This window comes from Miniopterus schreibersii (assembly GCF_964146895.1).
Source record: "Miniopterus schreibersii genome assembly, chromosome: 1".
In the NCBI taxonomy this organism is placed as follows: domain Eukaryota; kingdom Metazoa; phylum Chordata; class Mammalia; order Chiroptera; family Miniopteridae; genus Miniopterus; species Miniopterus schreibersii.
The window spans coordinates 20,383,434-20,399,572 of record NC_138101.1 but is presented as its reverse complement, the minus strand read 5'-3'; positions in this window follow the sequence as shown (position 1 = coordinate 20,399,572).

Here is a 16,139-nt window from a genome sequence, read left to right as displayed (position 1 = left end):
TCTATCATTATCCCCACTTTATAGACAAGAAAACTGCAGCCTCTCAATTTCAAGTCAGTGGAAGAAGCCTATGGTCAAGTTGCAATGTGAACTCAGCTCTGCTTGATTATGAATTCTGTTCCCTCTCCCCTGCTTTGCTATACTGTCTCCATATTAATGAGGTTGCAAGAGCCCTTGGACTTCTCAAAAGAGCTGCAGAGATCAGACGTGAGACAACAAAGGAATGAAGCTGGAACAGTTAAGAGAGTGCATAGATATGAGGGAGTTTCACTTGATTATGCAAGGAAGGTGACACTGCCCTGTCTCTGTGTCTGGTTTAACCCATCAGCATGGAGCATCTCCAGCTCTTTCCCTGTCCTGACCCGTGGCTTTCTATTTGGCCACTCCTGTTGAGCATGGATGCCACCAGCACACACAATATAACCAGTGGAGACTCTGTTCTCTTAGTTACCTAAAAACGTGATTTAAAAAGTGATGAATGCTGAGATCAGGAGTTGACAATATTTGAAAATTATGATGTCAACGTTGGTCCCTTTTCTTTCTTCTTGCAACATAGGGTGCTGAGGGAAAATAGGTATATTGCCTTAAAACTAGTACCCACTCTACTCAATGACAGAGCAATCTCATAGTCAACAAATTTTTAGCCAACAAAAGCAATTTCAAAGCAATCCAAGTCTCTTATATGTATTCTTCTATTTCCTAAGCATCATGGTTTTCAGAATCCCCACTCAGTTCCAAGCATCTCCAATTTCTTGCGCCATGGACACCTTCAAACACTGTAGCTGTTCCCATATTTCCTTTTTCAAAATTCCCTCTGTGGCTTCTAGCCTAAGTCTACAGATGCTTGTTCTTTTCCTCTGAACCCTTTTCTGCATCACTGAGCTCCTCCTCTCATGGTGGAAGACACAAATAGAGCGAGGGGGTCAAGGTCAAATCTTCCTTAGTAGGCTACACAAGATAAACTCTTGTATTAATAACTTTTGTCCTATATAATCAGTTTCTGATTATCCAGAGAATCATGAAAGGCTATTAGTTTAAATTTAATTTGCACTGGAGAATGCTCTTAATGTAAGCAGGTTCACTGAGGCAGCTCTCAATCATGTTCAAATATTCACTGAGGGACAGGCTTGGCTTCTAGAAGTAATTCATACTCAGTAGGCCAGAAAGAAGAACCCCCCAATAGGGAAGATGAAGGTTTCTCTCATACAAAAACAGAATATATTATTGCTTTGAGCCAAATGCCTACAGTTCATAATTGTATCTCATTATGGTTGCTTAACCCTAGCCTCACTGCAGTCTTGCTTAGTGCCAAAAAGCAAGTGTTTATTAATTTGAGGCCAGATGGAAAGCTTGATAGATTTACTATTATGTCCAAGGGAGCACTGCTTGAAAAATATAACTGATGCCCTGGCTAGTGTGGCTCAGTTGGTTGGGCACCGTCCCATGCACCGAAAGGTAGCTGGTTCAATTCCTGGTCAGGGCACATATCCAGGCTGCAGTTTCGATTCCCGTCAAGGTGCATGTGGGAGGCAACTGATTGATGTTTCTCTTTCACATTGATGTTTCTCTCTCTTTCTCTCCCCCCTCCTTTCTTCTCTCTCTAAAATCAATTTAAAAACATATTAAAAAAAGAAAACTATAACTGATGCATAGCAAATTGAATTCATACTTTGATTGCAATACTTTCCTGCTCAAGTTTAATCTATCATTTTCTGAACTGAAGTCAAGCTGCAAAAGTTATGAGTCAGCTAAACATTTTAAGAACTTGTAGATAATTCTAGAGCTATGCTCACAATTTTAAAAAGGGATGTGGTTCGATTCCTGGTCAGGGCACACGCCCGGGTTGCGGGCTAGACCCCCAGTGGGAGGCGTGCAGGAGGCAGCTGATCAATGACTCTCTCATCATTGATGTTTCTTATCTCTCTCTCTCCCTCTCCCTTCCTCTCTCTGAAATCAATAAAATATATTTTAAAAAATAAAATAAAACTGCTCCCAAGCATTTATTTAAACCAGTGATTTCCAACCTTTAAAAAAACTAGGGATGTGGTAACTGTATTTTTGGAGGAAGACTTATTTGTAGGAAGAAGCAAGATTTATACTATTGGAATGAAAAATAAGAAAAATAAGATTGACTTAATTTACTTCCCTATCTATATAAATAAGGTCTATACACAACCTAGAGTTTAGAGGTTCCATAAAATAGCAGGATTTATGCATGGCCTGAGAGACCGTGATAATATACATGACAGATTTTACAGAATATACTGGGGCAATAACAACAATAATAAAGGAGGCCATAAGTGACTGAAATACCAGAGTAACCAGAAACCTTGCTGTGACCAACCACCCAACAGTTTTCCTATAAAACCTTTTATCTTCATGCCTAGTATGTAGGAAAAAAAATAAAAAGAAATTGTATTTCACGTTTGAGGCACCAATTGGTAACTGATGTCCACAATTCATTTCTCTCTGCTTTCCTTTAGCAATAGGACCCCTCAGACTTTATGGGATGCGTTGCTGACCAGGTAATGACTAAATTCCTGAGGTTCTGTTGTGATTAGATAGGGCCATCTGGCTAAGTTCTGAACAATGAAATGTGACAGACGTGATCTGTGCAACTTCTACCAAATGCCCCGTAAGTGAAGAGGCACGCTTGTCCTGCCTGTCCTTGCCTCCCTCCTGCTTGCTGGCTGCAGACATGAGCATGACGGTGGAGTGGCCACCCTGGTAGCAGAGGTGGAGACCGCATGCTGACAATGGTGGAGTTACTCTCCCAGACCCTGTCCACAATCCCTGGGCCATTGCATGGGAAAGAAAGAAACTTCTATCTCATCGATGCATTTTGTATTCTCTTTGTTGTAAGAGCTTAGACTGTGCCATAATTAACATAGACTTCTAATATTTTGTGTCCATTTTTGGGGGATAGGGTTGTCCATCAGCAATCAAATTCCTCAACAGAGGCAGCTGGGAGGAGAAGGACCCTCAGGTTAATGTGCTGTGCCTTCTAAATGGTGGTATGAATAAATCATGCTAGAAGAAAAGGGAAGATGCCATTAATTCTGTGTAAAATGTTGGGGGGAGCTTCGCAGTGACATTTGCACTGAGGTTTAAATGATAAGCTGGCATTTGCAAGCTGAGGAGCATCTGAAGCAAGACTTGAAAGCATGTAGAAGTGCAGGTCTCTTCTGTGGTGCCAGTTAGTTTCTCCAGGGAAAAAGTCTGCAGTTTTTTGCCTGGGGTGTCAATGCCTAACTTCCAGTGTGCTGGGAGCCGAGTGAATGAAAGTGTCTGGGACATTCAGGAGAAGATCTTTCCTATGCCCCTGTTTTCAGCTCCTTGCTTCTCCCTGTGCTCCACTGTGCTTAGTTTCAGGCTCCTGAGTCTCTCTGGTTCAGTGTTTCTGGAGCGTAAGAGTGGCAGGCAGAATTCTAGACATGAACTCTCTAAGACTCCCATCCCCTGGTGATCCCATCAAATGGTAATCTAGGTACTGCTGGGAGGGGGCTGTGCAGCTGGAGTTAAGAATACTTATCAGCTGACATTAAGACATAGAGATTACTCTGAATTTTCCTGGTGGACAGAATATAATTGGGTGATCCCTTCATAACAGAAGAGGAACACACAAAAGGAAGGCAGAAAAGGAGACACAATGTGGCAAAGGGAAGTCAGAGAGATCTGAAGTGTGAGAAGTACTCCATACGCTGCTGTGCTGTTGCCGGTAAGATAGGGTGTGGGAGGTGATGAAGAAGGTAGGGAGTTAAGGGTGGCTTCCAGGTGACAGCCAGCAAGGAAATGGGGACCTCAGTCCTACAACTTCAAGGAACTTAATTCTGCCTGAGTGAGCTGGGAAGTGAATCTTTCCCAGAATTTTCTGATAAGTTTAACCAGTTGACACTTTGATTTCAGCCTTGAAAAATCAGTGGAGCCAACCTACTCTTGAAACCAACAGAACAGTGAGGTAATACACTCACTGCTCACTGCTCATGCCCTTCTGGCCTGCTAACCGGTGGGGAGAAGGGGGTGAGGTGGAATCTGGAATCTAACTTCTCATTATAGACTTTCAACTCATCTCCCAGGATTCAGTCCCACCCCTCATCTGGCCTTCAGAGGTACCTGGTACCTCCAATTCCCAAGCTTTTCTGAGGTTCTGCAGTGCAAATTAGCTTACTTGTAGCTGGCCTCTCCTTTGCAGGCACTTATATTTCAGTATTTCTTTTATTTGAAAATCAGTTGCAACTCACATCCAATCCCCACTTTTCACATTTTGTTGATTTATCTCATCTGTCATTACTTCCTTTGCAGTCCTCCCTGCCCTTGGAATTTCTTCCTGTAAAAATACTCTATAGCCTGGCCGGGCGTGGCTTAGTGGTTGAGCATCGATCTAGGATCCAGGAAATTGAGATTTGATTCCTGATAAGGGCACATGCCCGGGTTGCGGGTTAGATCCCCAGTCAGGGGCCTGCAGGAGGCAGCCAATCAATGACTCTCTCATCATTGATGTTTCTCTCTCTCCCTCCCTCTCCCTTCCTCTCTCTGAAATCAATAAAGATATATTAAAATAAAACCCAAAACTTTATACTGTCTGCCTGGTCAGTGTGGCTCAGTGGTTGAGCTTCGACCTATGAACCAGGAGGTCACGGTTCGATTCCTGGTCAGGGCACATGCCTGGCTTGTGGGCTCGATCCCCAGTAGGGGGCTGCAGAAGGCAGACGGTCAATGACTCTCTCATTATTGATGTTTCTGTCTGTCTCCCTCTCCCTTTCTCTCTCTGAAATCAATAAAAACATATTTAAAAATACTTTATATTGTCATTTCAGTGGGATTTGAGGAGCAGGGGTGGTGGTGGGGTAAGTGTGCGTAATTAATGTGCCGTATGAAACTGAAGTCTATAGAGAATTATAGTAAAAAGATGTGGAAGAGAGGAAAGCTATAAAAGACGCCAAAACGAGCAGGCAGGAGGGAGGGAAAGTTCGGGATATAAGCAGGAAGGTTGGGTGGTTTGTTTTGATTAGAGATGCTCAGGAGAGTAGAAGGAAATAAGGCTGGAAAGGTTATGGAAGGGAAATCACTGAGGACTAGGAGGTCCAGAGGTTAAAAAGTTTGGAATTGATTTATGGCCCTGGAAAGCCTTGGAAGTCCTTGAACAGGAATAATCGGAAATTTGCTTCAGAATGATTCATTTACCAAGTATGTATAAAAGTATTAGGGTGGAAGGAATTGGAAAGAAATTAACGAGGAAGCCCTGGCAGCGATCTGAGGGCGCCATGAGCCCGCGCCGTCCGACACGGTAGCACATCTCCAGCTGCAGTCCGCTGAGCGCCTGGAATGCGGCTAGTGTGACTGAGGCACTTAAATTTAAACCTAGTTACATTTAAAATTTTAAAATGCTACGCAATTCAACTACCAGAAAATTTTTATGTGTGTTTGGAACAACATGGGTATGTGAATCTAGTTTTCAAGTGTAAGTTTTGTTATGCTGTACCTAATACAGAATAATACTGGATGTAAACTGTCATTGAAAAATAAAAAAATAAATACAGATCACGTCTTTCCAATGCAAATGTAGCATCTGAACTCAAATATGTTCTAAGTGTAAAATATACACCTGATTTTGAATAGTTAAAAAAATAATGCAAAGAATCGCATCAATGCTTTTAATATTAATGACTCTTGGGTTAAATAAAATATATTAAAATTTACTTTACCTGCTTTTTAAGCTTTTTATAATGTGGCTACTGAAAAATTGAGAATTACATATGTGGCTTTTTCTATTGGACCACTGTGGTACGAACTATGTTTGTGGTAGTGTTCATCAGAGGGCAGTCTGCCCTTGAGAAGCATCATGGAGCTAGAGGAGAGTGGGTTCTAAGAACGTGGGTGGATTGATGCATAAGAGATGGGGCTCTGGCAGTGCAGGAGGTGAGGAAATGTGGATGCAGGGGAAGCCGAGTCTATCATGACGGGCCTCAAGCCGGGCAGGAGAGACTCGCGCAAATGCTCTGGACAGAACATCTGGATGTTTGCGGTACATCACCTTAGGGGAAACAGTGAGCCTCCAAGCATGTGGACTGAGCTAAACAATACGGAATCCAGGCATGGCAAGAATAACGGTGAGGCTGTGGCAAACCTATCAATACAGAGTAGAGGAATCTGGAATGAACTGAGGCCCATGGAAGGGAGCTAAGAAGAGCCAAGCAATATATCCAAACCAGTTTCACTGGTACTGAGGCTAGGATGAGTTTTAGTCCTATGGGGTCAGACAGCTGGGAAGCGGAGAAGTGCTCTAACTTGACCTGTAGGTCACATGCATGCCCATGGATTGGCATTACATATTTGAGGCCTAGGTCTCGTTGGCAGGAAAGAGATCAATGTATATTCTAATATGCAATAGGAAACAGATATTAATTTGGAAAGTAATATTGGACCTTGAACATTCAGCAGTTATGCCTGGGTACTACCCATGGGTGTTGAAAGAGTAATGGTTTTAAGACCCAATATATTATAGGAGAGGTGAGCTAGAGACATTTAACATACTTCTGAACTCTTTTGAGACTGGTGAGAAAATTGGTGAGGGCATCTATGGATTCAGAAGTAAAAATCTAGGGAGAACAAAAGTGGGCAGTGGAGGTGGGAAAGAGGCATTACCATTTCGGGTAAGAGGAAACGAGACGGAGAGCAGAGGAGGATTATCATCTAGTTGGTGCCAAGGACAGAAGAAGGAGGAATGGCTTGGGGTGGGAGATAAAGAATTCTGTTTACCTTATATGGGATTTCTTCATAGGCACTTGAGATACTGACAAGACATCAGCCAGAACTAGAATATAAAAAGTTGTCAGTGTTGGAGACACAAATTTAAGAGTTGCCTGGTATGATAAATTGTTTGCAATGAGATTGCCAAGACTGAAGATACAGAAAGAGTAGAAGCCAAATATGTAAAGCATTTTACTATCTTTACAGGGGCTTTGCCTCCATTATGATCAGAATGCTAATCATTAATTAGTAATGAAATGTGACTGCCAAGTGGTCAGAATGTTCTTGTTGGCTCATCAATGTATTCTCTCTATATATGCAGTAGGAAAAAGATATTAATTTGGAAAGTAATATTGGAAATATATAACCAAAGAAAACAGAATTATATGGTTTTAAGGAATGTTCTCACCAGAGTATGGGAGCCCAGTGAATCAGTTTCCTACTAAATGGAGAAATATATATATATATATATATATATATTGATTTCACAGAAAGGAAGGGAGAGAGAGAGAAACATCAATGATGAGAGTCATTGATCGGCTCCCCCCTGCATGCCCCTGACGGGGGATCAAGCCCGCAAACCGTGCATGTGCTCTGGCCAGGAATTGAACCGCGATCCACTGGATCCTAGGTCGATGTTCAACTGCTGAGCCACTAAATGGAGAAACTTTTAAAGTATTGATATATATTCTTTGCCAGCCAGATAGAGCAACTTCTTTCCAAGCCATGTTTTTGGGAGAACAAACAATATCTCCACTAGAGTCTACTCTGGATTCCCATAGTGCTGCTTCTTTTTGTGATGACTTTGCAGCAGCATCTATCATTTCAGCAGACATTCATGGCATGTTATAATTTTATACTCATCATTTCTTTATTTGGAATATAGGGAACTCCTTCATTTTATCGGAACTAATCATATTATATGGTGGCTACAGTTGGGAAGGTTTCCTGTAGGCATCTCATTTCATTCCTATTGGTCTTTGCCAAGCTAATCACAAAAGAATGTTAATTTGGCCAGAAGAGGTTAGGTTACATAGTGTAACAAATGATACCCAAAATCTCTGGTTTGTGACAACAATGTCCATCATGGCCAATGTCCATCATAACTGCTCCATCTCACACCTTCACCCTGGGACCCAGCCTGATGGATCAGCCTCTCTCTGAAACAATACCAATTGTTGTGGTGGTGGTGGTGGGGGGGGCATCCCACAGAGAAGCCCATGCTGGCTCAAAATTTCCAGTGGAAAAGTCATGGCTCAAATGGTCTCATCTAAGTTCACTAGAGTGAGAATTCTTGCACAGGGAAAGTCAATCACAGCTGTCCCTTTTGAATACCCTCGCCCACTTATGTCTGTTTAATCCGTTTTTGTTTTTTTGTTAAAGATCTTAGGGCCCAAGTACTATATTTGATTACATTTTAGTCAATAAAAATGATTTGATGCATAATAGTGGACCAGTGTGATGTTTTCTCCAGGACTGAGACGATGGAGTTCTCTCCACACTACAGTTTGACAGTGAGGGAGGGACATGGTTGAGGCAAGAGAATGAGTGGTAACTGCTATGGACCTGTGCTGATGAGAACTTCTTTCCAACCTCTTCCTGATGGGACTGAAAATAATGCATTACCCACACCAATTGGCATATACCAGTGCCAAAGACCTAGTTGGCTTGTTTTAGTGAAGACATCACATCTTGCACGACAGTTGCAATAAGGGCTACCACATGGTAGTCTCCAATCAACTGCCATGATTTCCTGGGCTTATGCAGAGGCTACACTGCATACCCTTTAAATTTTGGGGAGTGGTACTAATCTGTGACAATCCACCTAACATTTGGTATTGCTTCTGATTTACTACCTTGGCTGAGGGTTTGGCCATTGCTATCGTGATGAATATTCCTCTGCAGATTAGGGGTCTACTGGGAAAGTTGTATCGCAGCTGCAAGTATCCAACTCAATCATACATTCGGGAGCTAGGGATAGGACAAAAGAATGAATCCTTGGAACTATTGAACCTATTATGTTGTGGGCATGGGCTAAGACTCTATTCATATTCTGCCTCTGCATTTCTCCATTTTTAACAGATGGGTCATGATGACATTTTAATTCCCTTGGTGTCACCACTCAGATCACGTATAAAACAGTCCTCAGAAGAACTAGCTATTTTTCTTTCCCTAGTTTGGTTCATCTAGTAAGTGGTTATATATAGTTTGGGGAAAGATTTTGGGAATCTTAATCATATATACCTTCTGTGGTATTGCACAGTCCTTTTTTAAGGGGGTTCCAGATTCCCCTTGAATTGATGACCTCTAGAACTAAAAATTGGCTCAGGTCTGGGAAGTGGAAGAGGGATCATGCTTTTTCCATGCAGCAGCAGGTCATCAGCTTGTAACCAGTTTTGTTTGTGTAAATCAAGCTATGTCCTTGTTGACTGCTCAGCCTATCTTGCCCTTAGGAACCCAGTGGTCTATTAGCCCCATGTTGCCATTCTTGCTTCTCCCTGTTATAGTAATTATATCCATCTTGCCTCTGATGAGTAAGTGCAGTATCTGGCATCTGATGTGTTAGAATACCATCAGGCACATTGCCCCTTTGACTGTAGGGAGCCCAGTTTCATAGCAACATATCCTACCACCGACCTTGGCTACAGAAGACAGACATCACTGAGATTCTCAGCAATGCCAGAGTTCCTCTCATTAATGCATTCCTTATTGACTCAGTGAAATTGTTGTTTTTTCTCACTCCCTCAGGATTGTGCAGCTTGTAGGTTCTCTGGTCTCACGTAATAATGTGCTTTTGTTTGCTCACTGCTCTGAGTCTACTGATCTCTTTTTCAATACTCTGCCAAGATAGTTCTGATGCCTTCATAATATTTAGTGTAGGTCATCAACATGTCCAACAACCCGTAGGAAGTCATCCCAGCAGCATAAGAGAACAATATGCAGGTGTACGTAACCACCTCCCAACTTACATACTAAAGCTGTTCTCAAAATTGAGTCTACATCAGAATTCCCCGGAGGGCCTGTTAGAGCACAAATGGCTGAACACTACCTTGGAGTTTCTGATTTAGTAGGTCTTGGTTGGGGCTAAAAATTTGCATCAAGTGATATTGATGCTGCTAGTCCAGGGGTAATAGCTGAGGACCTTTCAGCTAGAACATGGGGAGAAGTCATCACTCAACCTTGTAGTCTCTATATTGCCACACCCAGTTCTACTCAGAGTTGAAGGCTGTCTTCTTCACATGCTTTGCAATGCTCTTGACACAAATGGACAGTGTTTGATAAAGTTTAGGTAAGTGAGAATATATGATAAACATGTTTTAGAATGTATTTTTGGCTTGTTTATTTAAAAGGGCACTATGTTGATGCATAATACTTGCTTGGGAGTGAGTTATGATTCTTTTTCTGCCCCAACAATTCCTCAGCTTTTATTCTAGGGTAGATAAGTGACAGTGGGAAATGTTGTCCATTTCAGTGATGCCCAAGATCTGCCCTGACTGCACTCTGATTGGTTTCCACATTTATGGGAGACTAGGCCCTCAATAGGCATCATAACTATTCATTTTTAAAAAGTATAAACCAGTAAGTATCATTTCCCAAATTAAAAATTTGCAATTTTAAATATAACGTTTCAGTCACTGAATGTATTCCAAGATAATAAAATGAGCCAGAATAGAGTTTTTGAAGAAAACTGACAGTGAGAGATTTACTGTCCAATTAATTTTCAGATTTGGCTCCTCACCCCAGCTTACCACTCCCTCCTCACAAGTCAGCTTGTCTAGGTACAGGCTACCAAGATCAATTGCTGTGGATTTCAGATGTTCAGCAAGCTGTCAGATGCTGCTTAGACGTTTCCAAGGAAACAGCTTTGCTTATCAGCAGTTGTCTCCACAGACTTTAAATACACCATTCCCTGGATGTAGAAGCAATCAACTAGGGTACTTGCGCCACTGAAAAGCCCACAAACCTTATTTAAACTATACTACAGACAAAAATAAAGGCATTTCATAGTCTTCTTAATTTGAAAGATAGGTCCAATAAAAAAATATATAATTGAGACTCCTGCATCTTCAATGCAAATGAAGGACTTGTGCATAAAACTCTTAAAACACTGAATAATCTCATTTTGACACAATATATGAATTTTATAGATTTTTCCCACATCATGACATTACTTTAAGCAAGGGTTTCTTTTAAAAATTATGTTTGAAACTTTATGACATGATATTTTAATCCCACATGTAAGTTAATTGCAAAACCATGTCAAACGTGGGAGCATGACTCCTAGCATCTTGAATTTTAGTAAAATTTGAGAACCTATATTCCTGCATAATGTTTAAAATTGTCCACAAAGAAGAATATTAAGTGTATTCAGAGAAAGGCAACTGAATTAAATGCACTCCTCTGACAGTGTAGGGACACTCTCATCACAGTCCCACAGTCTGCAATGAGCACATTTATTTACCTGGCAGCCAATCTGGCCTACAATTGCCAGCGGCCCCCTGCAGGACTGCAGGAGTGACCTGGTTCTAAATCCACTGTGGTTGTGTGTACAGATGTCTCCCAAAGAGCTGAGAATAAACTTGTAGAAAATGCACTTTAGCCTATTATTGACTGTTTGACCTTTAAAATAACCTTTGTCTTAGAGGTTTTAAAATTTCTTTACCTTTTCTTTGCCCAGGAATGCAGTAATAAGTGGGATAAAAGGGCAGAGAAAGCAAATGGTACTAGTTTGGGAAGGTGGTTTAGACTAATTTTGCTTTCTTTCTAATTGGGCCTAATTTTGTCTAATATCCGTACTGTGCTTGGGTCATATCCAAGAAAATATGTTTATATTTATAATTTCCAGAAGTTTACAAAATAGTTGGAAAATGAACCCTATTAATATGTGAGAAACAGAATAATACACAGAAGTTTTTAACCCAAAGCAACACTGCTTAGTTCAAGGAAGGATGGCTGTGAGTCATAGAGAAAGCTTCGGGAAAGGAGACAAACCCAAGTTGAGCCTTGAAAAAAATATGATATTTCTAATATAGATGTAACAATGGAAAGTATCAAAAATGCCATAAGACTGATCCTAATACCCCTTTAGAAATGGATGTTTTTCTAAAACTTTATTAAATAGAAATCATTGGAAAGGTGAACAAAGGTGTGTGTACATGTTGGTTCGTGACATCTTTGTTTATACCCATTTAAAAGAAACTCAGTAAGGGATTTATAATAATTAAATTATGATATTCTGATTCATTTGGCACATTACACATGATGACTTAGTTCTAGAGATCTGCTGTACAACATTGTAATCATAGTTAACATTACTCCATTGTACCCTCTAAAATGTTTTAAAGGAATATATCTCATGTTGTGTTCCTAACACACACACACACACACACACACACACACACACACACACACACACAGAGGCAATGTTGTTCCAAAGCCCAGACTCAAAAACACTAACCCAATTATGACACGTAAAAAAAGGCATGAGAGTACTATTTTCTGATGGACTGGATGAAGTAATATTTCTTGCCAATCGTTCAACATACCAGTTTACACACCCTCACAATCCTGTAGTAGTTTCCAGTCACTGTATTTGTTGATAAAATCAAACCCCTAAGTGATTTTCACACAAATTGTTGCCAAACCAGGTTATACATGACCGAAACTCTATATCCATTGATAGCAACTCGCCATTTCCCTCTTGCTGAGCCCCTGGCAACCACCATAGGATTCTCTGTTTCTTTGAGTTTTACTATTTTGGTTCCTCATGTAAGTGAGACATGCAGTATTTCTCCTTCTGTGACTGGCTAATTTCACTTAGCATAATGTCCTCCAAGTTTATCCATGTTGTTGTCTATGACAGGATTTTCTTTTTTAAGGCTTAGTATCTTACTGTTTTCAATATCCATTCATCATGGATATTTAGACTGTATTTGGGCTATTGCAAATAATGCTGCCATGAATATGGGAGTACAGATATCTCTTCGAGATCTTGATTTTAGTTCTTTTGGCTCTATATCCAGAAGTGAGATTGCTGGATCATGTAGAGTAGGTATATTTTTAATTTTTTGAGCAACCTCCACACTGTTTTTCATAGTGGCTACACCATTTTACATTCCCACCAACATTGTATAAAGGCTATAATTTCTCCATAACTTTGCCAACACATTATTATTCTTATTACTCAACAATAGCCAGCCTACCTGGTGTGGGGTGATATCTCACTGTGGTTTTGATTTTCATTTGCCTGATGATTAGTCATATTGAGCAGCTTTTTATATACCTGTTTGCCATTTTATGCCTTCTTTGGAGAAATGTCTTTTAAAGCCCTTTGTCCATTTTTTAATTAGGTTGTTTCCTTATTTTTGTTTTTTCTATTAAGTTGTAGGAGTTCCTTAAATTTTAAAAATATTAATTCTTTATCTTACACATGGGTTTTAAATATTTCTCTAATTCCATAGGTTACTTTTTTACTCTGTTGATTATATTCATTGCTGTGCAGAAACATTTTCATTTAATGTAATCCCACTTGCCTATTTTTGCTTTTGTAGCTTATGTTTTTGCTGTCCTATCCAAGAAATCACCAAGAATCATGTCAAGGAAGTTTCCCCTATGTTTTCTTTTAGGAGTTTTAAATGTTCAGCTCTTATGTTTGAACCAGTAATCCATGTGGGTTGTTTTTTTGTGTGTGGTGTCAGATAAGAGTCCAATTTCATGCTTTTGTATGTGAATATACAATTTTCTTAACATGATTTGTTGAAGAGACTATCCTTTTCCATTCTGTATTCCTGGTACTCTTGTTGAAAATCAGTATACCGTATATTCATGGGCTTATTTCATATACTGTATCTGTTTTTATGCCAGTATCATACTATTTTAATTACTGTAGCTTTGTAATATATTTTGAAATCATGAAGTGTGATGCCTCCATCTTGGTTCTTCTTGCTTAAGATTGCTTTGGCTGTTTGGAGTCTTTTGTGTTTCCATATGAATTTTAGAATTGTTTTTTCTATTTTCTATTTCTGTGATAAATACCATGGGGATTTTGATAGGGGTTGCATTGAATACGCAGATTGCTTTGGGTAGTATGGACTTCCAAACAATATTAAGTCTTCCAATTCATGAACAGGGATGTCTTTTTCAATTTCTTTCATCAGTGTTTTATAGTTTTCAGTATATACAACTCTCACATCTTTGGTTAAATTTATTTCTAAGTATTTTATTCTTTTGGTGATATTGTAAATGGGATTGTTTTCTTAATTATCTGTTTGGATAGTTCATTCTAATTGTAAAGAGACACAATTTATTTTGGACATTGATTTTGTATTCTGCAACTTTACTGCATGTTATGCCGGCACTCTGAGTGATATGGGTAAGAAATCAGTCTCTCAGGCTATGCATCAAAAGATTGGGATTTTGGAAGCATGCTCCACTCCTCTCTCCCTACAGGTTCCCTCCAGGAAGCCTCAGGTTGATCAGAACTATGCCAGCTGCAGCAGTCTCTTTCAGCTCCGAGCTGTGCCAGCTTGGAGGAGGGGGGGATGTGAATAGAGTGAAATTGCCCTTTTTACTCCTGTGAATGTGGCTGTTCTTGGTTTTGGTCTTGTGTGGAGAACTCCAACTTCTCAACTGGATTCTGGACTTCTCATAAAGGTATTTTGGTCCATATATCATTGTTACATCAGTGTTTCTGTTGGGGAAGGAGGGCTGGGACTTCTTATTAGACTATCTTGTGATCTAAATGGCTGACATTGCCTGTGTTTGAATCCATACTCTGTCACTTAACTCACTCTGTGGCTTGAATCAATTCACCCAACCTTTCTAAGCCTCACATATCTTATCTGTAAATGAGGCTAATAGTGATATCTGCCAATAGGCTTTTGTCATAATTTAGTATCTGCAAGGCCATTAAAAAAGTGATAGGGCCCAGCCAGGCATGACTCAGTGGTTGAGCATCGACCTAGGATTCAGGAGATGGGGTTTGATCCCCAGTCAGGGCACAGACCCGGGTTGTAGGTTCAGTTCCCAGTCTGGGGCCTGCAGGAGACAGCTGATCAATGATGACTCTCATTGATGTTTCTATCTCTCTTTCTCTCCCTCCCTCTCCTTTCCTCCCTCTGAAATCAATAAAGATATACTTATTTTAAAAAAAGAAAGTGATAGGTATATAGTAAAATCTTGATAAATGTTGGCTATTATTATTAATTTTATTATTATTTTTTTATATTCTGGGCTGATGACATCTCTGAATTTAATTACCACCCATATAGTGACTCTAATCAACATCTTTAACTTTGACATTAGTGTTTCTGCCCCCTAAATTTGCTTATTTAACATCACCTCCAAGCTCAACATATTGGAAACGGCACTTACGACTTTTCCCTGAAACATGCTTCTCTTTCAGGGTTGCTTATATTAATGAATGGCATAGTCATCCACCGACTTGTACAAGCTAGAAACATAAGTGTCATCCTTAATATCCTTTCCCTTTAATTTCCCTATATGTCCTTCATCAAGTCCTGTTAGATTTGGGCTTTGGCATAAAATACTTAGGAATAGTATAGAGAATAGACTGAAGAGAATTTTAGAACAGGGAGAGCAGTCAGAAATCTGTTAGACTAATTCACTTATGAATGATGGATGGTGCCCTGAACTAAAGCAGTTGTGTAGAGATGAGAGGAGATGAATTCTGAAGATGCTAAAGGGGTCTAACTGAGATGACTTCATCACCAATTGGACCTGGAGAGTCAGGGGAAGGGCTATGGATTAGTCTTGTTTATACCTTGGAGAACTAGATAGAATAATGTTGGAATTCATAATGACAGCAGATAAAGTACAAAAGGCTCATTTAGTGGTGGGGGTAACATTGTGATTTGCTTTTGTATTGTTGTGTTTGAGGCACTTGAGAAACATCAGTGGAGCTGATTAGCAATGGGCACTGGAGGCAGCAGATATCATAAGTGTAGATGCACTTATGCAAATAGCAATGTAGAACTTCATTTCAAGAAGCCTCTCAGTATTCAGTAAATATTCAGTTCTAGGACTATTCACACACACATAGATAAAAATTTTGGAAACTATTTCAGGAGGTTCACAGATATCCTGAAGGCTTTTTTGTTTTGTTTTTTAAAAAGGACCTGGAGAATATTATACTAAGCAAAATAAGCCAGGCAGAAAAAGACAAATATCACATGATCTCATTTTTATATGGAATCTAAAGAACAAAATAAATGGATGAACAAAACAGATTCATTAACATGGAAGCATGGAACAGACTGAGGAATCTCAGAGGGAAGGTGAGGGTGGGTGGGTGGGGAGAGAGCAACCGAAGATTTTATATGCACATATGCGCAACCCATGGACACAGAGAGCAGTGTGGTGAAGGCCTG